The 25,523-nt window shown below is 42.0% G+C and overlaps 1 protein-coding gene across 2 annotated transcripts in view; it reads left to right on the top strand.

The window, feature by feature from the left end:
* The window catches only part of LOC118405381, a 56,978-nt gene that overhangs the window by 6,485 nt on the left and 24,970 nt on the right, over window positions 1–25,523 (top strand). The gene's annotated exons all lie outside the window — the stretch shown is intronic.

Genomic DNA, 25,523 nt, shown 5'->3' on the forward strand with positions numbered 1-25,523 from the left:
CTAGAGTTCCACGAACACATACCTTTGCCAAATAAACCAGGTTTGTTATGTAGAATGATGTCTGTAGACATAAATATGTTACTCATTACATTTTATCTTATATGCCTGGAGTAACATTTCGCCATTGCTTATACAAATTTTCAAGATCCTTATTTACATAATAATATTAAATTGTATCAAGCATCACTTAAGCTATCAGCATACCAAAAATCATGATGATCCTTTCATCCCTTCTTAACTATTCTCTTTCAAAGTAGGAAACTAAACCGGCTCCTGCAGTTCAAGAAAAGACGTTAGCGGACGCAAACATACCCCTCTTACTCTCTGCCATCTTTCTCAGTTACATATGTGACAAGTTTGAAAGTACTATCACGGAATGCAGTGGATTTATCAACTTTCCTCATTAATTATGCAATTTAGCTGTTACTTGCATAATTAGTATCCCATTATGTAAGTTTTTACTTAGGCTATCTACACACCAAAAATCATGACGATCCGTCAACACGTTCATATTTCCTCATTAATTATGCAAATTAGCTGTCGATTTGCATAATTAGCAATCTATCGTGTAAGTCTTCCCTTTGGCTATCTACATACCAAAAATCATGACGATCCGTCAACACGTTCATATTTTCTCATTAATTATGCAAATGATGCCGTCATTTGCATAATTTATATGCATTGGTATTTCTCTCTTTCTCATCTATATATGTGAAATCTAAATATGTGAAGTTTGAAAGTTCTATCATGAAATGCACTGGATTAATAAACTTTCCTCATTAATTATGCAAATTAGTTGCTGATTTGCATAATAAGTATTCCGTTAGGTACATTGTTACTTGGGCTATCTACATACCAAAAATCATGAAATCGCTTCCCCGTTCTCGCCCTCCCCGGCTAGTGATCTCGCCCCCTATCTCGCCACCTTTAGCGATTTCGCCCCCCCCCCCCCAAAACGGGTTTACATGACATTTTAGAAGTTGATTGGTATAAATCACAAAATGCAGTTTCAGAATGATATAAGTACACGAGTCTTAAACATAACTCCATCCATAGTATTAATATTAACGTAATTACATGTTGATAAGACAGTTGAAGTTGTTTCGGACAAGGAGGGTTTGGTCCTTGTATTCCCATTATTGCATCTATTTGAGTCTCGACATAAGATGTATTTCATTGTATATGAATATGAAGCCTCTACCATGAATTGACCACAAAAGAAGTATGAAATGTCTGTATTAGTTATGTAGATAAGGTATTCATTGGAATATCGCACATTTTGTTATATGCACCTAGGCTATGGGTATCTTCACCTCCAATATGACTGTTTTTCTAGTATTTAGAAACTCTATCAGGTGTTTTACCCGTGTTTCTTAAGACTGGTACTTTACCAGTGTTTTTGTAGCTTTTCGCAACAGGTATATGAACTTGCGCTTAGTTAGTCTTTCTAATAAGAAACTACAAATGTATTATTCACTTGTGTTTTTGTTAGTGCTTTGGAAATGTTTCCTGCACAAATAGAAAATATGTAGCTGACTTATTCCGTACCGTAGATGGTGATGATTTATACATTCGCGATAGCTCCGTCTTTTTCCTCAAAAATGTGTCTTTTTCATTTCAATGGCTTGTTTGCATCGAACCATATAGTATCGACTTTCGAGGTATAACATCTTCAGGTAAAGAGGTGCCATATAGGTGCCAGTTAACACACCATATACGCATACGTTACTCCCCAGGTGCAGGATAGTACCAGGTAGCGAGCCTAATATGTAGTTGCTCTTGAGAACCCTCCGAGAAGCAATGTAGACCTGTAGACCTTGCGAACTTTTCTACACATTTCTTATAAGGTAATATTCTACCTGGATATCTAAACATCATCGACATCAACACAACACTTGAACTGATCGCGAAACAAACGCAATTTTTCAATGCCTGATTCGAAGTAAACAAAACATTAACTTTACACGTACACAACAGAAAATGCCCTTCAGTCTCTAACGTTACAACTGGATAAAAGAAACCCGGGAAATTACTTCCGGACATTTCGAGTGACATCCATCACTCTTCTTGAGCGTCTCTAGAATGAACTGGCAGGACAATTCGATGCATATAACAGTTACATAGAACACATACAACTAGAAAAAAAAGGCTGATGATGTCAATCTCACTACTAACTCAAAAGGCACGCATGTAATTGTCACTCATATATAAATCATGTTTAGATAGTTCCTATGGTTAGGCCATGTGCTAAAGAAGTGACAGTTGTTTTCTTATCCATTTGTAGAGATTGAATGGTATTTGAATATTTCAGGTCATAGACGTAACAAAAAATGCCATTCATTCATTCACTCATCGCTGTGGTACCTCTAAAGATGTGTTGAAGATGGGGCGTCAAATATCTCGTGCTTGCCTCTGACTGGAACCCTTTAGTGGATAAAAATGCCTTCAGGTTCAAGGTTGGAATGGAGAAATCAGAAGAAAATGGCTCCTTATATAACACCCACACCCATAAAAACAGCGTCTTGCATTTATGCAAAGCAACACATGGTCATGGTAACCTGAATTCTTTGTATAGGCGATGTCTGAAGTTCAAAAGAACTGTTAGCTCGTTGTTCACGCAGTTCAAAGACAGTGCCGATGTCAGTTAGGTATTACTAACCTTTTGTGTTAGGCCCTGTGTTATGTTTTGTGTTATGGCCTCAGTTTACTGGAACTGCCGGAGATTTTTTGGTTTCAATTACAGTACACTTCTGTGGGTAATAAGAAGTCTCCCAAATATGACTGGTGAAACAACATAATCATGCCATTTCTAACTGCCACAACACTGCTGAAGGACTAAAGAAACGCGTACACACGACAACCGCTGGAATGTCGAAACTTTCCTACATGCACGAACCTTATGCAAAAGACGTAATGTCTCGTGAGCCGGCGGTGGTCGGTCGGTTTCGCACAGAGTTTTCGCATAAGGTTCGTGCAAATCGCATAAGGTTCGTGTGTGTCACATAGTGATTCGTGCGTATCACACAAGATTCGTACGTTTTCGCATAGTGATTCGTGTGATTTTTATAAGGTTCGTGCGTTTTCACATAGTGATTCGTGCGTATCACATAATGTTCGTACGAATCTCATAGGGTTCGTGCAAATGCTAAGGCACCCCTGGGCTTGCTGGCGATATAACCATGGGCGATATAGGCCATCGAGTTTTTGTCGAAATCGCTGTTGCTTTTTTTGTACATAACGGAGGGTCCCATAACTTAGACGGTACCATAACTTAGAACGAGTTTTACTTTGTCTTATTATGCAGAAGAGAGCCGTGTTTGTTTTTATCTACTGTGTTGAATAAAATCGTGAAGAACTCAACTTAATGCACAGAGCTGCCGTCTGGATGAAACGCGGGATTGCGTACAGTAACCGATTTTTGCGTCACCAAGGAAATTTGAGCATTAGAAATGGCTACGTTCGAAGCAAGGTCACTGCGTGGTGTGGTATCTTACATTAAACTTACGAAACAATCACAATGCAAATTAAATTGTTTTACACATGAGACATAAAGCTATACAAAAACACAAAAAACGTGGGTCTTGATGATTTAATCTGGCAATTAAACTGACCTGAAATAATGAAGTAATCGCGGAGTCGAACGCCCTCCCCAAGTTACGTCACGGTCAATCCGTTGACCGCGGTTCGAATGTATCTAAACAGTGCAGCATCTCTGGTTTCGCTTTACAAAAGTCAGGTGGGGCTTGCAAAATGGTAAAATTGCTTTTAATCTAGTTTGAGGTACGTCGTGTAAACTTGAGATTGGAAAATTTCCGGTGGCCGGCTAAAGATACACAAGTCGCCATGCGACGGGGCATTTTGATGTAGCAAATATGTCTGCACGAAACCTTAGACTCTCATAAAGTCCGCAACTTGAAGATTGACAGGCTTTGAAGTCGGCGCGACCGGCCCGATCTGACGATATGTAAGTCGCTGAATGCATCATAACGTGAACATCGTTGAAAGTAAATTTCAACTTTTCTGTCCAAAAATAAACAGGTTAAAACACAACTAGCGGTCTCCAAAAAATGTTGAATATGGTTTAAAATCTATCACGACTTTTTACTGAACTGACTGGAATAAGCAAGGGATTTGCTACAGACGTTGCGGTGCCTATCAGACTACAGAAGTCATCATATTTAGTTTCCGGTGTTGCCACGCTAGCATGAGACTTTGGGGCGTTCTTGTGACAAATTTGTGGCATTGAGTTCATACTTAGGAGCCATTGACGTGAAATGAAGTATTTACTCTCATCGCCATACGAAGCAACAGATCGTCAACGTTGACATGGCTTGGAATGCAACACGCGGCGTCAACAGTCGCTAAGTTACATCGGGCCTCGCATCGGCGGTGACTTACGCACGGTCAAAAATTAGGTACCAGAGGGAAGCTGGAGTTAGTTGACACAAAATTCTTCGTTCTTTTTTCTCAAAATTGTTCCAACAAGTCAAAGAGAGACAGAGGTATTTGTAGTACTAAGTTAGGGTACCCTATTTAGAATGGAACGATATGGAACGTTATATTCATAACAACATTTGTCTGTTTTCACCGACTGAGATTCAGGGTGTAAATCGTGCTTGGCCGATGTAAAATAAACTCCTGAACGGAAAATCCCCAAACACCACCACTCCCGTTTATCATTAGTAAACACGCAACAATTTTCACACACCCGACATTGATACAAAACGATGTCGAACTTGTAAATTTACGTTCTAAGTTATGGGACCCTCCGTTATATACTCAACACACACTGTTTACAGTACAACCGCACTCAGTTACTCGTACTCAGTTCATTGAATCAAATAATAAACAAGCACGCTGAACTTGAAAGACGCACTATGTAACGTTACGCCGACCTCGGTCTGGTCTGCGGTGTCGTTCATGGGGATAGTTCGTGCAAAGGCCGACGGGAGTAGAACAGTTTCGCATTTGCCTCAAAGACCCTCGAACGCGTTCGCGAAGCCCTGCTCGAACCGATGAGCTGCCAAGGAGGCTTATTTCACTAACTACATAAAAATGACTGGGTAGGAAATGCTATCCGTCAAGAGCGTTACCAACAGGGGTGACAACAGGAAAAGTGAGTTAGAACCACGGTTCTATGGTGGACCTGTGACTTATCGGCTTTTACGTGAGAATAGTTTTCAACGTGGCTGGTTTGACCAAAGGCGATGGGCCATCGAATCCCATGGTGGAACAACTACACACCTTTAGTTCAATAGAGTCGGATTTTTATTTATTACAGCAAACTAATACTGATTTCAACAAAAACTCGATGGCCTACCGTCTATGATATAACTGTTAACTTCATGGGGGTGGAAATGACATGGATCAAGTAAACGCACTCGTAGCCATCAACATCAACAAAACGGTACAAAATTGAAAGCCCGATAAAAACGCCTAAAAACATTAACAAGTGACCGTAGGTAACAATCTCTGTGACTTAATATAGATTTTTACATGTTGTAGGTTAAGGAGGTAATATCCTTGATGTTATTGCCTGCATGTAATGCAGGTATGATTTTCACGGGCGTGGGAATTTTTGGAAGCTGGCCGGGCTTTAGGGCGCCGTATCTCAAGAACGGATGGTGCGAGCACAACACTTTTTGGTACGTGGGTTGGGGGTGGTAGCTTGACACTCCGGTTTGATTTTGGGCCTCCTGGCGCTTGAACTTGACATTGAAGGTGGCATTTTTTGTGTTTTTTGGGCACTTTTGGCGCTGTGTGTCCGGAACGATACGCGCCATTGCGACGATTTTTGGTGCATGGTTGGGGAGTTGTTGCCTGTTGCCTAGGATTGACTTTGGGCCTTGTCGATCGAACTTGACACGGCAGGTCGAATTTTGTGTCCGGGAGGGGGTTTTCCGGAGTTATATCTTCTGAACGGTTGGTGCGGGCGCGATGATATTTGGCACATGTGTTGGCGGTGGCTGAATAATTCTCAATTTTGATTTTGGCGCCCTTGGTGCTTGAACTTGACATTCCAGGTTACCTTTTGTGCGGACACGGGGCGTGCGCTGTATCTCCGGAACGCAAGGTGCCATTGTGTTGCTATTTGGTACATGACTTGGTGCTTGTGTCCTGGTGGTCAGGTTTGATTTTGGGCCTCCTAGTGCTTGAACTTGATACTGTATAGGTTGACCCTGTTTTCGTGTGGTCGGGGCATCCCCCCAAATATCTGCTTGGATGTGAAAACAGATGACAGTTGGGTTTACATGTAGAACCATAATCTGTTGTGCTGCAGTGGCAGTGTGCTACCTTCAATGTATCAGGTTACTTTGTATCAACAGTGTCTGACCTGCCAGATGATGAATTTAGTCTAGTATCTGTTGCTGTATTTGTTAGGTACAGTTTAAGTTTGCTTCTTAGTCCGAGTTTGTGGTGTTTTGACTGAATTTGAGAGCTGTGTAGAACTGAGTTTAAAGTTCTGGTACAAGTTCCTTTACCCTGTTTGGCAATCAGCAGAAGATACAACTTTCTAAAGTGGAGGAGAAATGTATAGAGCTTGAGTGTAAGACAAAGGTATGTGTATGATTTTTCCTGTGTTTCTTGTAGTTTCTTTGGGGATGCCATTTCCGTATTGTATGCAGGTAATTTGTAGTTTGGGGCTAGTCATATTCGCTTGATTTTTGGGCCTGCTTAATCTATAGTACGGGCAGGGTTAAGTGGTAGAGGCTTTGTTCTGTTTTAAATTTGGTATCTTTTGTTGCATTTTGTCACTGCAAAAATATGATGAAATTGTTTCCCCCTCTCTGCTCATTGATTCTGGGGGATGTTTGCTGGGCGTTCACTCTGACTACAACAGCTTTCTGAACTTTTTAATGTTGCCAGCAGCTTGCTATCTATGAATGGGATTGACAAGGACATTTTGAATAGTAAATTCTGCTGTAAAATTTGGCTTACGGTAGGTACTTCAAGAGATTTAGGTTTAAGTTGGACGGATTGAATAAAATATCATACCACCCTAATGCTGCTGGATGGGGCTACCACTATTCATATTGTCTGTGGAACTACTGTAAAAATATAATTTGTCAAATTATGCAAATAACCTTCGAGTGTCAAGTGATATAACACTCCAGAAATAAATCTTTAATGAATATCATTGGTACAATAAGGAGATTTAGCAGCTGCATTAGGTCAGTACATTGAAATATCAGTACTGAATATATCATATATGACAGAATAACTACATGGGCCATCTGAGACCAAAAAAGGTAGGAAAAGTCGTCTCAATAACTTTAAGGTACTGTGGTTGGTAACATGCTTAAGAAATCCAAAATAAATAATGTTCATCCATGCCCAAACTTACACATTCCGAAAATGGAATTTCAGACTTTTGCATGGTGCACAACCAACACGGTAAAAATCTCACTTTTCCAACCACGCAACCAGGGGCGAAAAGGGAAAAAAAAATACACAATAGGTCTACAGACACCTAATACATTTCATGCAGGCCTGAGGTCTACGAACTCTTGTTTGTTTTGTTTGTCCGTTTGGTGTGCGTCCGCGTTGCTGGATTGGGCGGTGTACCGAAAGTGCGAAAAGGAACGAAAAGGAACGAAAAGGAGCGAAAAGGAACGAAAAGGAACGAAAAGGAGCGAAAAGGAACGAAAAGGAACGAAAAGGAGCGAAAAGGAACGAAAAGGAACGAAAAGGAACGAAAAGGAAAGTACCGAAAGTGCGAAAAGGAACGAAAAGGAACGAAAAGGAAAGTACCGAAAGTGCGAAAAGAACGAAAAGGAACGAAAAGATTGGATAGGAACGAAAAGGAACGAAAAGGAAAGTACCGAAAGTGCGAAAAGCTTTTCGTTCCTTTTCGTTCCTTTTCGTTCCTTTTCGCACTTTCGGTAGACCCGGATTGGGTATGTAGCTGTTTAGAACGGGTGGTTTCCCGGGGCACGTGGTCACGTTGTTGTCGTGATCTGTTTAGTTGTGTACTTATGTTAAGTCCGGTGCATGTTATCTGCATATACAGTGCTTATTTTTATGTGCTAGCTATGACGTGTATAAAGCCGTGGTCACAGAGCGCGTAGTACATCGTACGATAAGGTCAGAAGAGCGTACCTGCGTCAATCGCAGACTACATACATGCGGGTTCATAAATGAAAGTTATCATACCTACCTGGTTAGATAACTACAGTTATACTAGCTACCCGGAGAAATACAATGGCGTTTTCCCTAGAAACCGCAAGGTGGCAGTTCTTCACAGTAAAAGCAAACACAACATCCGGGCACTGACCCTCCCATCATCCTCTTTTCCCGAAACGACCCGAGTCGAACTACCTCACTCGAGCCTGGGTCGGGCTAAATAAAGAGGGTGGGACATTGTATTTCTCCGGGTAGCTAGTATAACTGTAGTTATCTAATCAGGTAGGTATGATAACTTTCATTTATACGTCGCTACCCTCCGAAATACAATGGCGACTTTAAAGCCGCGAGAAGGAGGTAGACTGAGACTCACCAAGAAGGTTAAAACCTTGTTGGGCTCACCAAGCCCCCATGGGAGCAGGAGACTAGACCTCTAAGAGTCACACCTCCCTCCAGTGTCATCCAGCTGCTATCGAAGGATGCTTCTGTCTCATCCCCCAATTTTACAGCTGTAAGTGCCGGATGCAAAGGCAGAGCTAACCGACTGTAGTGCCCGAAGGGTACAGTCTTGCCACTTATAAGTTATAACTGAGATAAGTGTGCTCTGCCCAAACGGACTCGGCCTCTGGCCGACAACAACTTAGAAAGTTCTGACTGACACCCAGTCTGTCAGCTTTCACAAATCCTTCAAGGAAAAACCTCTGCGCACCGATGCAGAAGCAGCGGTGCTGTGGTGAGGATGAGCATTGAATAGACTGGTGTCAAAGCCTGAAAGATCCAACATCTTTCAGCCAACTGGCCCAAAAGGCCGACACCACTGGGTTATCAGCCTAAAAGAAGAAACCCCTTAGTCTGATAGGAGATTGACTTCTCCTTAGGTAAGAAATGCCTCACCACACATAAGATCTCACTAAGATCTTAGGAAAGGAGTGACTTCTCCTTAGGTAAGATATGTCTCACCACACAAGATCTCTCTAAGATCTGGGTGCAATCGAACAACGATCTCTCTGTAAGGCTGAGTCAGCCTATCAGATTTGTTAGTTCCATATGAACAAAACAACTCTGGAAACAAACTCTCGTACAGCATGAGATACAAGGACGCCAAAGTCCAACATCTGTCAGCAGATTACAAAGCCATCAATTGCAAGATTGGCTTAAGCGAGAGCTGTTTCAAATTCAGGGACCTAATGGCTCCCAAGTCTGAAGGAATCTCAGAATCGTACCCACGTCCCAAGACTCAGTACCTCAGTCTTGGAGGGTCACGCGTGTATGCTAGATACACCCGCTTAAAGTTAAAGGCTCTCCAGTCAGACCAGTGTTGTTCTGACTGGACTCCGTCTGTGATCAGACGAGTTGAGAAAATCGCAGAGCCATGAACATTTATGGTCTTATAAAAAAGACCCCCTTGATTAAGGCACAAGAGGTAATCAGTGACCTCCATGACCGTCGCCTTAGACGGATCCAATGCCCTAGTCTCGCACTCCAGGCTGCCTGATACTGTTTCTGTGAACACAGTCTTGCGGCGCAGCACACGCTACAGGTGCCGCCGGCGCGCCTCAGACGACAAACCCGCAGTGATCAGAGCTTGTCTGACACTATCCGGGCTGTTGGTCTGAGTAACCTCTAACGAGGATGAACTTCCTCTGGCCCGGAAGAGGAACACCGTCTTGTTCCACTGGAAAAGACAGTAGATCTCATACCAGACTTCCTGTAGGAACAGAAAGCACGGTTGAGATGGCCAAAGCTATGGCCATAGATTTCGCCTGATCGAGGCAAATTTCTCATAAGAACGTATAACTCGAGAGGAGGCAGAAAGGTGGAATCCCGTACACTCTCAAGTTGTCCCCTGCAACTGAAAGTGTCGATCTTCCACGCCTCTGGTTCTAGGCACAGAGTGCCAAACGCAGCTGTATTTCAGCCTGGATGCGAACAGATCGACCTTTGGTAGAACTGAAGCATACGCTTGGCGGAAAAGGAGTGGGCGAAAAGCTCCACTGGTTTTGGTCTTGGAAACACTCCGGGCGCCATGTCGGCCTCGGAAATCGGACCCAGCAAGGGTTCCGATGAAAACACCAAACCATTGCCTAAAAAGGCACACTACCACAAAGCTATGGCTGTCTGGCATAGAAGTTGGCAAAACAACTTCCTTGCCTACATATGTACGCCACTGCTGACGTATGTATAAGCCTGAGGTGGACTTGACTGTTGCTTACAAAGCAGGTTTGGTCGAGTAAACGTTGTAGCGAGCTCTAAAAATAGCTCGCTAATACGTGTCTCTCTCTTGAAGAGAGGAACCGTTTTCTCGTCCTGCGTCCACCGCAAAACTGCTCCTCGGACTTGAAGCGAGTCGTCCGTTGTGATAGTTAAACTACCGGACTCGCCCAAAAGTCTCGACTACTCCACCGTGGCAAGCAAGTTGACCCGGTAGCTAGTCCCGAGGGAGCTTCTGGGGACAACACAACTTCGGTGTCCCACAGACGAGTCTCTTTCAGAGCCTCGTTTAGACCATTCTACAAGCTCCAGTGAAAGAGCGTAGCATGTAAGACCACCGCTGACGCTACAGCCATGCGCCCTATCACTTCGGCAAAGTGCCAAAGAGACACATGAGGCAAGAAGGTACAAGTCTTGTAAACCTTCACCTTTTTCTCTTGAGGAAGAGATAAGGTCACAAGAAGACAAATGATTTACTTCCATCCAGGAAGATAACTGCTGGGTTGAGATCAATTGGGACTTTCCCAAAAGATCAGGAAACCCACATCATGCGTCATACAACGAACACGTTTGCAGGTACTGGAGACGCTTTGCCCGAGACGAGCCTGATTCAGCAAGTCATCAAGTCATCCGAATCTCTTTGAATCGGATGGCACCAACTACTGGTTTAAAAACCGCATATGTCCTAGGAGCGCCAGAGGACCCTGGGACACTTTACTTGAAAAAACTCCCCAACTGTTTCTGAAAAGAAACAACAGGAGTTTCTAAGTGACTGGTGTGATAATAAAAAGGCAACCTTGATGTCCAGGTATACCAACCAGTCATCCTCACTTAGGAGGGACATCACGTCCTTGATGTTCTCCAGTTCACGTGTTCTGAAAACACCCTACTGTTTCAGAGGTCTGAAACTATGACTAGACGCCAAGTTCCATCTTTCTTTGGAACCATAAAACCAAAAACGGGGCCAAAATTTGGTCCCCGATTGGAGGATTCTCTAAGGAGATCCCAATTCCGCTGAAGCGAAAACAAGCCACAAGTCATACTTCTGGCCTTGTCACCTCCTCTGGAGGGACAAAAAGACGGAGTCGCCTTGAGAGATGAAACAACGGTCCATCTCGAGCTGACAACACAACGCCCAGTACCCATGGGTCTGAACAGATGTTTGTCCACAAGAGGGAACAAGAAATCCCTCAAATCTACTTGTAGCTGGGGCAGCAAGGTACCACACACAAAGAGCGACCTGGGCTCAAGCACAAGAGGCGAGGCAATTACTTATTGCCTACCAACTGCGGTGTCCCTTACACCCTTCCGGCCTGTAGCAGCCACGGAAGGAAAGGGATTTCTCCCCGCATCCACGCCCAAAAAAACACACGGTTAGGCGTTACTGTGGCCAACGGACTGTTATACCAGTCCTGTCGATCGGCGTCTTGGGTGCCTTACGGACTGCTATCCTCTGGGGAATAGCAAGTCCCCAAAACTAGCTACAGCTAGCTTTGGTCAGGTGATCATTTGTGTCTTTGACTGTAGTTAGCCAGACACTAGAACCTATATTTAACCCAATCATGCACGAAGCGTCTGATTTGGGTGACATGGGGGCAAAACCCCAAACGTTCAAATGTCCCGCAAAATTCAGGTGGCCATTCGTGGTCCTACCTGTCATTCATGGCCCTTGCCTGTTCGCAAGGAAATCCATCCTCATGAACGAGTCAATGAGGTTGCCAGAGGTCAATGACCTTCAAAATGGACTGTAAGGCCTGCAAAGCAGTGCCTTTATTGTTTAAGCCGGAGCGAATCGTCATGCTATGCGGCATGCATAGCTAAAAAAGTTTGTTACACAGACCGCCATTTCGCTTTCAATACCGGCTATGAGATGAGGCGGAGACCGCCTACACCTGAGAACCGTCAAAAGATACGGTTTATCAGCGAGGAAATCCTCGTTCCAGGTGTGAAGCCTTTCTTCATAAACCAACCCAGAACTCCAGGGGAAAACAACATTCCCTGTGTTCAGGTTTGGTGAGGTCTAAAAGGAAAGTGAAAGGCCTCTCCAGTACAGAATAGTCTGACTACTTACCTGTTCAGTAATAGCACCGGAGTACTCCACATTCTCGGAAAACATTTCCGAATCTGGAGGAGGCGCATGACCGACTGGTCCTTGGCCTTCGTGTACCACACCCCTGAGTATGTTCTCAGTGGGCAACTGGGCTTATAACGTGGAGGACGCAAACCGCGCCTCGAACGTTTATCGTCTGAAACGAAAAAACCCACGCACGTGAAACTGACGGGACTGAACTACGGCATGCCGGTCTCAAGTCAGTCATGAGACGGCTAAACTTCGTGAACACGTTCCAAGACAAGTGTTCAACAGGCGATTGGGTCATAAAACCCCAGTACCTGGCCCCGCTGTAATAGGAAAACAGCGGGGGTGCTTCAAGAAGGCCTGCCGGCAACAAAGTGGCGGCGGACAAGCACTGGTACTGCTCGCAGGAAACCTGCTGCCACGAAGGACAGAGGATTGCGTAAAGACTCAGGCGTGACAACCCAGCCAGTGGGAAGAGTCACGCCTCCCTGCCTGCACAAGATACAGGAGGGTACAGATTCCAACCATGGTCCGTAGACGTGGTTGGGATCATCACTTTGATCATCACCGCTAGACACGATGAACAGGGCATGTTCGAACATGTCCGTCTAGCACGTGAGCCTGAAAAGAAACGCTGTGAAAGAAAAACAGCAAAAGGTGAATAGTGATGTAAAACAACAGTTCCAAAGTCACAAAAGCGACCTGAAGAGACTATGAAGTCTCAAGAACCTACTGTGAACTACAAAGGACAGAAAAAGTCCCGCTAAGGTAGGAAAAATACCACCGAAGCGAGAGACAAAACGATACCACAAACCGCTTCGAAGAAGGGCAGTTTCGGGAAAGAGGATGATGGGAGGGTCAGTGCCCGGATGTTGTGTTTGCTTTTACTGTGAAGAACTGCCACCTTGCGGTTTCTAGGGAAAACGCCATTGTATTTCGGAGGGTAGCGACGTATAATCAGATTACATCTCAGCTCTCGCCGGTCTTGGGTCAGTTTACCATAACCGTAACCATGGGGACAACTCGAACAGAAAAGCAGACTCTATGAATCGGAAATATATGATATAATGCTTATGATATGATTTTTGTATGATAGCATTTTTGGTTGAGGGCATATCACAATACATGTACGATCTTCGAAAAAGCCTGACTCGTAGAGTCGGCAAGCAGGCCAAGATAACCATACCAGTACTTGATTTGAACCATTGCTTGTAAAACTCATGTTGTCATGGTCTCTTTTAATTTATTTTTCTTACAGTGAAAGACATTATAGGAAGGTATTCAACAGATAGGTCCACGTTTGGTGGACGAACGCGTTCAGGGGGCTATTCAGAAGAGACACTTGTGAAAAATCGTACGACGCTGGAAATCATATAACCGTATTACCAATGGCCGAAACACCGATGCCAGTTCCAAAATATCGCAGATATAGGGGTCAATTCTGGCATCATCACATCGATTATAACAACAGCTACGGCAAACAGAAACGAACGTGCATCATTTCACACCGGTGTACTGGCGAGGTGCAAAGCCACATACGAATGCGGCAAACGAAACAAACAGATATAGGTCAACGCTCACTGCAAAGAAACCTTCAAAATACTCTTGATACCACATGTACATGTATAATAAGGGGACAAACGGCAACCAGCTATATAATAAAACCAAGCACATACCAGGCGCAGCACGAACATCTAATAGCACAAACGGAATAAAACACATCAGGTCCCAAACGCTCAAGTACATAAATACAGTTAATTATCATCTTCAAAATTGACATGGATACCCCAGACAGATGCTCTACGGTGTTAGCCGTTTCAGGAGAAAACGACATCTGTTCACTGAAACAACTGGCGAGACAGATGACCTTAGTAACCCTATCTGCTTGGAGATAACCTGGTTACCAAACGCCGAAACAACATTGCCTGTTCCACAATACCGAAAATATAGGGGGGAATCCTGAAATTATTATCTCGATTATAACAACAGCTACGGCCAAAAGAAAGGAACGTGCATCATTTCACGCCGGTCTACAGGCGACATGCCAAACCACATAAGAATGCAGCAAACGGAACATAGAGATATAGCCTATAGGTACGAACGCTCACCGAAAAAACCGTTAACAATACTCTGTTCAGTCACAGTGTAAAAAAACTGCCGGAGCCTGTCATCTGTTTGGAGGGCACGCCTTTTCCGTGAGGCGTAGCGAGCTATTTTGTTAGGCACCCAGGCAGAATATTTTCCTGTCTGACTGTCGAGGGTGTTGAACAAAGGCCACGACTAGCCTCCATAGCAGGCTCTCTGGGGCCTTTTTTGCTGGCCATTTCTTTTGTACTGGGTCAAAAGGCCCCAGAGAGCCTGCTATGGAGGCTAGTCGTGGCCTTTGTTGAACACGCTTGACCCTTGCAATTTCCTGCATTTTCAGAGGCACATTTTAGGGAAACACATAGCCTGGGAGCCATCCGTTTACTACCGGTCCAACCCTTTTCATAAATGATAATGATAGTGATGATAATAATGATAATGGTTTATTTGATCAAAGATAAAAAGTGTCCCATTGTGGCAGCCAAAATTGTTTCCAGGACATTACAAAATTATAGGCAAAGTAATTTATCAGTTATAATGTAGTTGTAGCATATAATATCATACATTGTAATATCAGATATCTATATGCATACATATTTACATTATAAGTACAGTTGTATGAGCTTTTGAATGTGGTAACGCTAAAATAACATTCAGAAATGGGGTCAGCAGTGTACAAAACACTAGAAAAGGTGGTGATAACTTCATGTGCCATTTAAAACTTGAACACTACTTATTTAACATCTTGTAGCAACTTTTATATCTGAGTATCTAAACATCATCGACAGCAACATAACTCTTAAACGGATCACTTCGTAAACGCACTTCTTTGTGGAAAGTGCCTGATTCAAAGAAAACAAAACATTAACGGGAGGGGGCCATACTTCGACCGTCCCGTTCTAAGTGGATGCGTATTGCTTTTGTCAATGTACATTTTACAGTGAACTCATAAAAAACAAGTTAAGATCTTGTATGCATCCATATAACTGTTATTGAAGCTGTACAGATGTATATTTCATTTAACAGTAGCGATCCGCACTGTACTTTGACAGCGCACGAAACTTACAGCAGGTTTTAGGCTTGCGTCCTAGCAGAACGTTCCAACACAAAAAAGGGGTCCAAACTCCGACATAGTAACAACCAGACCATCGCCGTGCATTTTTAAACAACTTATGCAAATAGAATAGCACTAAAAGTCTTCATTATATTTTTTGTACCAAATATGGGCCATATTTTGTATTACGCGACTTATTCAAATACGGTGTGTTAAAACGTTTACCTCTCACGGTGAGACCAACTTGCCGCAAAACGGCAACGCATTGTTACGTTGGACTGTGATGCCATTTTCGCTTTTCAGCTTCCTTGATTGCCTTTTCATCCTGTCTTTTGGCAGCAGCAATGGCTACAGGATTTTTTAGTCGGTAGGGATCGATTTTTCTTGAATGTTTGTCGCTCGACGGACGGGTTGCCTGAGTTCAACGTGTTGAGCATCACTCGCCCGCCTTCGTGCGTGATAGTAAAATGGCGGGGCCCCGACTGCGTGAACATTGTGGCATCATTTTAGCTCCATTTATCCAACCCAGTTAAAGGCAGAACAGAACACAGGTATTATTTTTCTGAAGGCTAATAAACATCATTTCTATGTGTGGTGGTATTTTTTCACATGTCATATTTTGCGAAGAATTATTCAAGAGTTCCCCGGGCCATGGTCTCGATACGTTCGCTCGTCAACTTGCACGGAAGGCGTCAAACTTGTGCAAGTTTTTCAATCGTTATCTGTGGGACTTGCTAACTTCGACACATACCCCGCCTTTGTAGTTATTTACAACAAGGTTTAGTCTACAGCTAGTTGTACTTCTCATGTGCAGGCATCTATGCATTTCTTCGCAACAATGATTTTTAAAACCTGTCGAAATTTGGACCCCTGTCGAAGTATGGCCCCCTCCCGTTAACTTTACAAGTACACAACGGAAAATACCCTTCAGTCTTTACAACTGGATAAAAGAAACCTTCTTCAGCGTCACTAGAGTGAACTGGCAGGACAATTCAAGTACATATAACTAAAAACAATGGTTGAACATGTCAATCTCACCACTTGTTCATTCAAGGAACGTATGTAATTGTCACTCATATGTAAATCATGTTTGGATGGGTCTAAGCAAGGAAAAAGCTCCTTGGTCTAAGGGTAAGACAATATGCTAATACCCCCTTTCCACCAGGACGGCGCTCTCGCCGCGCTCTCTATGCAGCCTAAAATTAGACAGATCGCTCAACGAATTCTACAGAAAAGAAACGATTTTTTTCACCTTGTGTGTTTTGTTGTCTTCTCAGTCACACTTTTACGTTTTGTATGATATACCCTATGTGAAGGTGAAGATTACACATATCCTGTATAGATCGCAGTGACATCGCAGCGCGATCGCCGTCTAGTGTCACTCGAAACGTCCTGAAGTAAATCTCCGTTTTTCATCCAGTTGTAGAGATTGAATTGTATTTGAATATTTGAAGTCTTCACTTCATAGACGTAACAGAAGATACCATTAATTCAGTCACTCACCGGTGTTGCACCTCCAAAGATGTGTTGAAGATGGGGCGTCAGATATCTCGTACTTAATTAGCTCTGGGTGGAAGTTCTTCGTGGCTTAAAATGACTTCAGGTCCAAGGTTGGAATGAATATACCAGAACAAATTGGCTCCTTATGTAAGACGCACACCCATGAAAACAGCGTCATGCTTTGTACAGGCGATGTCTGAAATACAAAAGAACTGTTTGCTTGTTGTCCGCGTAGTTCAAAGGCGGTTCAATTAGTTCAGTTCAGTTAGGAAACCTTTTGTGTTAGGCCTGGCGTTCTGACGTGCGAAGGAGGTCTTATTACCCATAATCATTTAACACACTACGTTGGGGTGTCTCGTGTGTCATTCGTAAGCAAAAGTTAACATCTAGTTCAATCAATCCTTACTGCTGGATATATCTGCCAGGGTACAGACTCCGATCTGGTAGAATCGGCAATTCTATCGGTAGAGATCGCGATTTCTGTCGGTAGAGACTCAGATCGGGATCTCTGTCGGTACAGATCCCGATCGGAGTTTCTGTCGGCAGAAATCCCGGTTGCGATCTCTACCGGTACTGAATCGCCGATTCTACCAGATCTCTACCCTGACATATATATACAATGTATAAGATAGTTTTAATCTCAATCACATACCCCTAGTACGACAACGACATTCGCTTTAGTGTTTGTAACGTAGGCGCATAGGTACAGTTATCAAGGCGAGTACCAATTTCTCTGTAAACCAAACAACGTTAATGGTTCTCCTTATATAATTTAAAACTTTTAGACGACTCGTAAGAGAAAAGGTCGATATTTAGCAGCGAAAAAAAATCAATTTTTTTTCTTCAGTTAATCTAAAATAATCAATCTCAAGAAACAAAGTTAATATTTCTCTTAATCTTTTTTTGAAAATGCTTGTATCTTCAAGCAGTTCTTATGAAAAATTCAAGTTTGAAAATTGGAAACTCCCCGCCCCCTTTCATAACAATCTCGAGGTTTGTTGCATTAAATTTGATGAATTTGAATGTGATAAAAATGTGATTTAACTTGAGCAAACTTGCATAAAAAACAGCCGGAGCGTAACCTCTTCCTGGGGTGTAGCGAGTAAATACACTTATGGCACGCCTTGTCCGTGAGGCGTGGCGAGCTATTTTGAAGATTCGAAGGTTAGGCGTCCAGGTAAAACATAATTACCTGACACAAAAGGTGTTCAACAAAGGCCACAACTAGCCTCCATAAATACTGTAAGTTCATTTATGTTCGCGAGCACTTAATTTCGCGAGTTTGAGCAAATCGGGAGTTCGCGAGATCTTTGAGTTCGCGAGCGGGTGTTTCAATTATTTTTCAAAAGTTCCGATCCGGTACTGTGACGGTAGCGAGTGCCCCCCTCCCACTCACACCGCAACACCAGCCATGCCGTCAAAGGTGCCATTTACGCCTTAGAGTTCATAGTTACCCTTCAAAGAATGTCTAAAGTTGGTGTACTCAAATAAAAAATGTGTTTCTACCAAGCCATTGTCTCATTGTTGGCTCATTTCGGCCTGTTTGGGCCGTGATTTGACGATAGCGCACGGAACGCAACAGGGCCAATGACCTCTGATATGTCGCAATCACATTTGCCGCATAGGCTGACGGGATACCCACGCCAAACACAAGCGACGCGGGCGCCATTTTGAAATATTTTCGGCGTGAAAGACGGCGCTAAGTTTTAAAATTTCAGCGTAATTTGTGGACACAAATTGTACACAAGAAGGTGAAGAGTTTATCCCTCCTATATTTACAGCAGTTCTAACTCAGAATTATGAAACGAATGTCTTTTTTTCGACATGTAAGCGGAGTTTTGTTGCCACGTTTCTAGTCGTGAAAATTTCCCCGCTTTTTATTGTTGTAAATCTTAGTTGCTGTAATTCCATAGCCATTACTTGTATTTGTAAAGACCAGTACTACTCGGTTTGTTTTTTGTTTTGTTTGTAACTAGTTAAACTAGGATAATGTACAAAGTAAATTGTTATCACAGCCATGTCACGGCGTGTACGTACGTTTTGTTAGTAAATAAAGCCGACATGTTTCCTCCGGTCGCCAGTGGCACATTTCTAATACAATAAATGACTCCATGTATCGTATATGGGTTAAATCAACTTTTATTTCGGTTTGAAAAGAATAAATATTCTGTTATCAATTGAGTCTTGTCATTGGTATAAGTTGCTATCATAACACGTAGTTTCAGAGACTGGATCTTTTGGACGGAGGGTGTGGGGAGGGGGCCTAGCTCTAAATGTTATTCAGTAGATTTCTAGCGAGGTCAACGCCCATGAAGCCGGTTCTTTCAAATGCGGAGTAACCAATTAACACCAGACCGGTGGCACGCGGGGGTCAGGGAGGAGTGTTTCACACCTATTGTCCGTCGATTACGAGCTGTTAAATACCGTCAATACATTACAAAGGAAATCTTTCTAGGGATTTCTTTAGTTTGCAGCATGTATTTTTGTGAGCTGGTCCCTTTAAATACTGGTAATATATAGAATAGAAGTACGGACTGAAGAATCAACTTACTACAGCCGTTGCACATGGGTCTTTAGAGACGTCTTTTTACCTTATTACAAGATCCAAGTTCTGAGTTGTAGAACTACGTGCTGTTTTTACTATATATTTTACAGAAATAACAACAATGTAAAATGTGACACATGTTACATTAGCCCAAAACTTTACACATATCATTGCAAAATGCATGCATGATAGCATGCAATATTATGACCGTGTACTATTTAGTACATCTACTGGCTCAACATAGGTAAGTATACAACTTCTTAGGAAATATGGATACAGTACATTTGATTATAACAATACAAGTGCTAATACTAACTTATCGGTGACCTCTTTATAACGAGGCCTTACAGCCGGCTCATCACAAAAGTACCTGTGACTTATGGCGGAAGAGAAGGGTCTACTGTACTTTTAATTCTACTAAATTCAATAATTCAATAAAATCACATTGATCATTTATCTGTGTCCATTCTTAGAGCTAACCCAAGTCACTTCCTCGTCACAATTTTTACACGTTGTGGAGGCTTCTGTAGCTTCTTGACACAAACATAGTTCGACGTTCCACAGTTGTCGCAACGGGCGCGTAGCGACCGCTCCATTAGCGCGAGCGCAGCACCATTGAAAGTGTAAAACTTCATCTCTACAGTCCCTCCGCTTTTTGATCATCCAACTTTCAAAGTTAACTATATTCAAGCTGATCGATCTAGACGTACGGAAGAACTCAAAACAGCAACTCAAATGCGCTTGGGTTGAGTGTAGGACATTTACATGAAAGTAGATGGCTACAAGAGGTGCAATTAGCCCGTAACTAGGCTGCCATTGGCTAATTGTCGACGGCGGTCAGTGACCTGCTAGCAGTCATCTGATTGGTCCTCGCTAGAAACCGTCGGAAATCTAGTGCATATCAAATAGTGTACACGGGGGAAGGGGGACGATATAATTGAACATGCATGTTCGCGAGTTGATGACTTCGCGAAGCAGAGGTCTCAGCGAAATACGCGAACTTAAAAATCTCGCGAACTTAAATGAACTTACAGTACTCTCTGGGGCCTTCTCCCCGTCTTTCTTTTCAGCTCATAAAACACTTTTGCTGGCAAATCTTTTTGTATTGGGTCTCTTAAACATTGGCTAATGATCAAGCGACCTAGTACAAAAAGAAATGACCAGCAAAAGTGTACTATGAGCAAAAAAAAGCACCATAGAGCCTGCTATGGAGGATAGCAGTTTCCTGCATTTTGAGAGGCACAATTTATGAAAAAAAAAACAGAGGGAGCCCCAAACAGGCGAACTCTCACGTTTGAATTTCTCCATAACGCTTAACGATGAATTCAGGGAAACAAATAACCACTTGGAATTGATAATGCGAGACGTTGACCAATGACGCTTCATGGGCGTTGACAACGGTGTATTACTTATTCTTGTTCGTTTATCCCAATACTGTCGTACACAAGTCAATGTCAATAAAAGAATATGTACTGAATGCAGTGTCGTACTACAGTAGCGAAATCCGAGCACTATTTTTTTTGGGACCCATTCACGCCTCCACACCTTGATTCGGCCATCCAACAGCCCAAAGGGCACATATACTCTACTCAAATGTATACGTAAAGATAAACTTGGATGTTCTGTATACCAAAGAGTTATGAGAAAAAAATGATTGATTGAATCCATGACACCCCGCGCCCGTACCAGCAGGGTGATACAGTGTTGAACGAAAAAAGGGAACTTTGGGCACTTTTGGGGGGTACGTGACCCACTGACGTAAGCAGCCCTGGTGCTCGTTCCACTAATTCATAATCACATGGAGTTTGATACAATATGAAAGACAATCACACACGCTGTCTATTGATATACGATGAACTTGATGCAGAAACAACGGAAATATGATCTGCCAAAGTTAATATGGCAAACTTTTTGTGCCACGTTTAGTATAGACGTTTAAGCTCACCTTTAATACTTTTGTAGTGCACTGGAAGACATATGGCGTTAGGCAGCGCGGGCAAGCTTTCTTATGACCTACTAGTAAGTGCTTTTGAACTTAAAATGATCTTTCAACACCTGTTGTGTCGGGCAATGACGTTCTACCCCTTTACGGAAAAGGCGTGTCGTGTACTTTGTGAAAGAATTTCAAGTAGATCTACAATGGCATTGACAGATTTACATTGGCATTGACAGATTTGACTGTGGACACACTCTCGTTCGACTGTGCATGGCGGGGGTTGTGTATGTGAGAGGTTCTTGACAGTTATTTTCGCCTCATTATATTAATTAAGACAAAAATTACCTTTGCCAACATTTTTTCGAAAGCGTTATATCTAGAGTCGACGAGTTACTTTAAAATTACTTTACATTAGAAATACTGTACACAAGAATGGTTGTCAAGTGCACTTGTGTGGAACTTACATTCGGCAATCTTGCAGATTTAGTTGGTCATCATGTTAACCTTAATGATATGTCAGACAATGCTAAATTACATTCTATTATCAGAGGTTCCATGTTGTTACCTTCTGTGTACAACTTCAAAACGATGCAACTCACTCAAACTTACATAGAAAATACCAAGCGTAGAGTCCCAACTCTACTTTTGTTAATTTTCTTTAAATGCAATGGTACTATTGTATGTCTTGTCTTGGTGAGACATTGGCGCACTGATATATTGATTAAGTTCAGTAATTACCTCCATGAAATGTCATGGAGATTATATTTACCTCCATGAAATGTCATGGAAGTTATATTTTACCCTGCGTCTGTGTGTCTGTGTGTGTGTAAACAAGATAACTCAAGAACGGTTGGGTGGATTGGTTTCATACTTGGTGTGTTGGTAGGGTGTGTTGAAAGCTGAAAATGATTAGATTTTGGGCCTTCTAGCGGCTTCCCTTGGTACTGCAGCGCAACTTCCGGTTTTGCTATCTCGTGTTCTGAACACGCTATGGTCACGATTTTTGAGTGATAGATAGCTGCTGTGCTCAGAAATATGTGACATAAATTTGGGCCCCCTAGCGACTAGTTTGTGGACAGCAGGGGCATTTTTGTCAAAAACTTCTGAAGTCGATAACTCAAGAAGGGAACAACGGATTTTCATGATTTTTGGTATGTAGGTACCTTAGACAATGCTGTACAAAATGAATTACTAATTATGCAAAATAGGAACACATTAGCATAATTAATGAGAATATTCTATAATAGCAGTTTTTTCTATGAAACTCTTGTCCTGGACGTGATATGGCCTTGACATTTTGGGTGGTAGATAGCTTACAGCGTCATAACAAAGTGGGGCAAGTCTTAACTCCCTAACATTTAATTTTTGAACTGCAGTGGCGTTTTTGTCAACACATTCCAAAGAGGATAACTGCGGATTGACGGATTGGCATCATATTAGGCATGCGGGTACCTTAGGCAAAGATGTTCATAATGATATACATGTTATGCAAATGAGGACTTAAGTTGCCTAATTTATTGTATAATTCCTTTGTTTTCAATAACTGGGCTTCAATAAATGTAACGCATGTTAATTATGATAGGAGAAATATAAGCAGATACGAAATATGGTAATGAGGAACTTATTTACATGATTTATGCATGGTGTTGTTCATCATTTGTACGGCATTCAATGATGAACAACACCATGCATAAATTATGTTAATGTATTAGTTAATTGCATGACATTTACAAAAGCTAAATATCTAATGGAGGTATGAGGTCGCCGAACTCTAGTTTACCCTGCGTTTGTGTCTCTCTCTCTCTCTGTGTGTGTGTAAACAAAATAACTCAAGAGCGGTTGGGTGGATTGGTTTCATACTTGGTATGTTGGTAGTGTGTGATGAAAGCTGGAAATGAAAACATTTTGGGCCCCCTAGCGACTCCCCTTGGTACTGCAGCGCAACTTCCGGTTTTGCTATCTAGGTGTTCTGAACATACTATGGTCACAATATTTGACAGTTAGATAGCTCTTGTGCTCAGGAAGAAGCGACATAAGTTTGGGCCCCTAGCGGCTAGTTTTGGGATAGCAGGGGCATTTTTGTCAAAAACTTCTGAAGAGGATAACTGCTGAAAGGAACGGCGGATTGCCATCATTTTAGGTATCCTGGTAGCTTAGGCAAAGATGTTCATAATGACATACATTTTATGCAAATGAGGACTTAATTTGCATAATCAATGAGGAATTTGTATAAATCAATTGTTATCCATAACTCGACTTCAATAAATGCAACACATGTAATTTATGTCTGTTGGAACATGGACACGGGAAAGATTTAGATCACGACGTAGTTTGCATAATTAAGTGGGGCATGTTACATTACTTTTCTGAATTTTTTTCCAGCATGTGATGTGGCAAGAAATAATGAATCCAAATAAATAAGGGTCTTCTTTGCATATCATTCGCAATGTATGTGATGAGGCAAAATTACTTGACAAAGGTATGATCTCGAGGAAATAATGCGACATGAACAATCAGGAAAATTCTTCTCCTCCAAAAATCTGGTGTACAGTCTATATGTAAGGAAGCACCATGGCATTCCAGAGGTCACTCGGCAAGCGCCTGCAGGTGGCATATCCCAACAGCAGGACATTAACTTCCGGTTCTAGTACAGGAGGTCACAGGAGGTCGTGTGGCATATGACGATGCAGTCTAGAGGTCACAGAGGTGACCTTTAGGCCAGATAACATACACTGTTACAACTGTGCACTGCAGGAAAATTCTCTGGCTTTAAATACGATTTTGTTGCCTTTTCTTGTTGGTGTTTGTTGCTCTCTTTGAATGTCAAGGGTGGTCCTTTTTCCCGCAGGAGTTTATTTGAACTGAAGATAAGACCAACTGGTAAGTACAAAGTGTTTAAAACTATCTACCTGTCAACCCTTTAAGTCGAGTCTGAACTGTCACTCTGAATATATGAGTACTCTACTAGATACATATGAAGGTTTCTAAGTGACAAAGTTAGGTGATACTGCTGATAATATTGCATAGATATTGCCCCGTGGATAAAGTTTTGATAGGTAGCTTGGGCAAAGATGTCCATAATGATATGCATGTTATGCAAATGAGGAATTAATTTGCATAATAAATGAGGAAATTGTATAATTCCATTGTTTGCAATATAACTGGACTTCAATAAATGTAACACTTGTTAATCATAATGGGTGGAATATAAGCAGAAACCAAATGTGGTAATGAGGAACTTATTTGCATAATTTATGTACAAATTGCAAAACCTCTTATGATTAATGATGGGAATTTTATTATTGTGACATGTGTACATCAGTCAATGATGAACAACACCATGCATAAATTATTTTAATGTTAATTAATTTCATAAAATTTACAAAAGCTCTAAATTTTCATGGAGGTATGAGGTCGCCGAACTCTAGTTTCATATAGATTGTACATTTTGTAGGTTTTGACATGCTCTTATCAGTCATTATTATATTGACTGTGAGATATTCGGGCAATTTGATTCATCTAGTTTGGCCTTTTAATGATAAGGAAGCTTTCATGATCATATGATTTTCACAATATACAAATTATGATGACATTAAAACTACATCTTGACAAACAAATTTGTCAATGTGTGATAAAGCAAGATATAGCGTAATGTAAGCTTGGAGAAAAACACAGATATTAACTCTGTTAACTTTGCCAATACATTAAATATTGATAACATGGATCCTGACTACATTATGTTTATTAAAGCATAATTCAATTTACATAAGATTCTGTTCATTATCACGTATATTGCTACCTCATCTCTGTACTTGACATTGTATAAAGGCAGTGTAGTACTTAGGTGTTCAGTCATTAGATATTACATGATGGCTTTTTGGCGACGCCTACGTGGGCGAGCCAATGGTATATTATTTGAGAATCAAGCTAGTTGTTTCATCTTGTCAAGCTTTCAAATCTTTAGGATGGCCTCACAATCTCATCATTTCAA

The sequence above is a fragment of the Branchiostoma floridae genome, chromosome 18 (assembly GCF_000003815.2).
Source record: "Branchiostoma floridae strain S238N-H82 chromosome 18, Bfl_VNyyK, whole genome shotgun sequence".
NCBI classification, from domain to species: Eukaryota; Metazoa; Chordata; class Leptocardii; order Amphioxiformes; family Branchiostomatidae; genus Branchiostoma; species Branchiostoma floridae.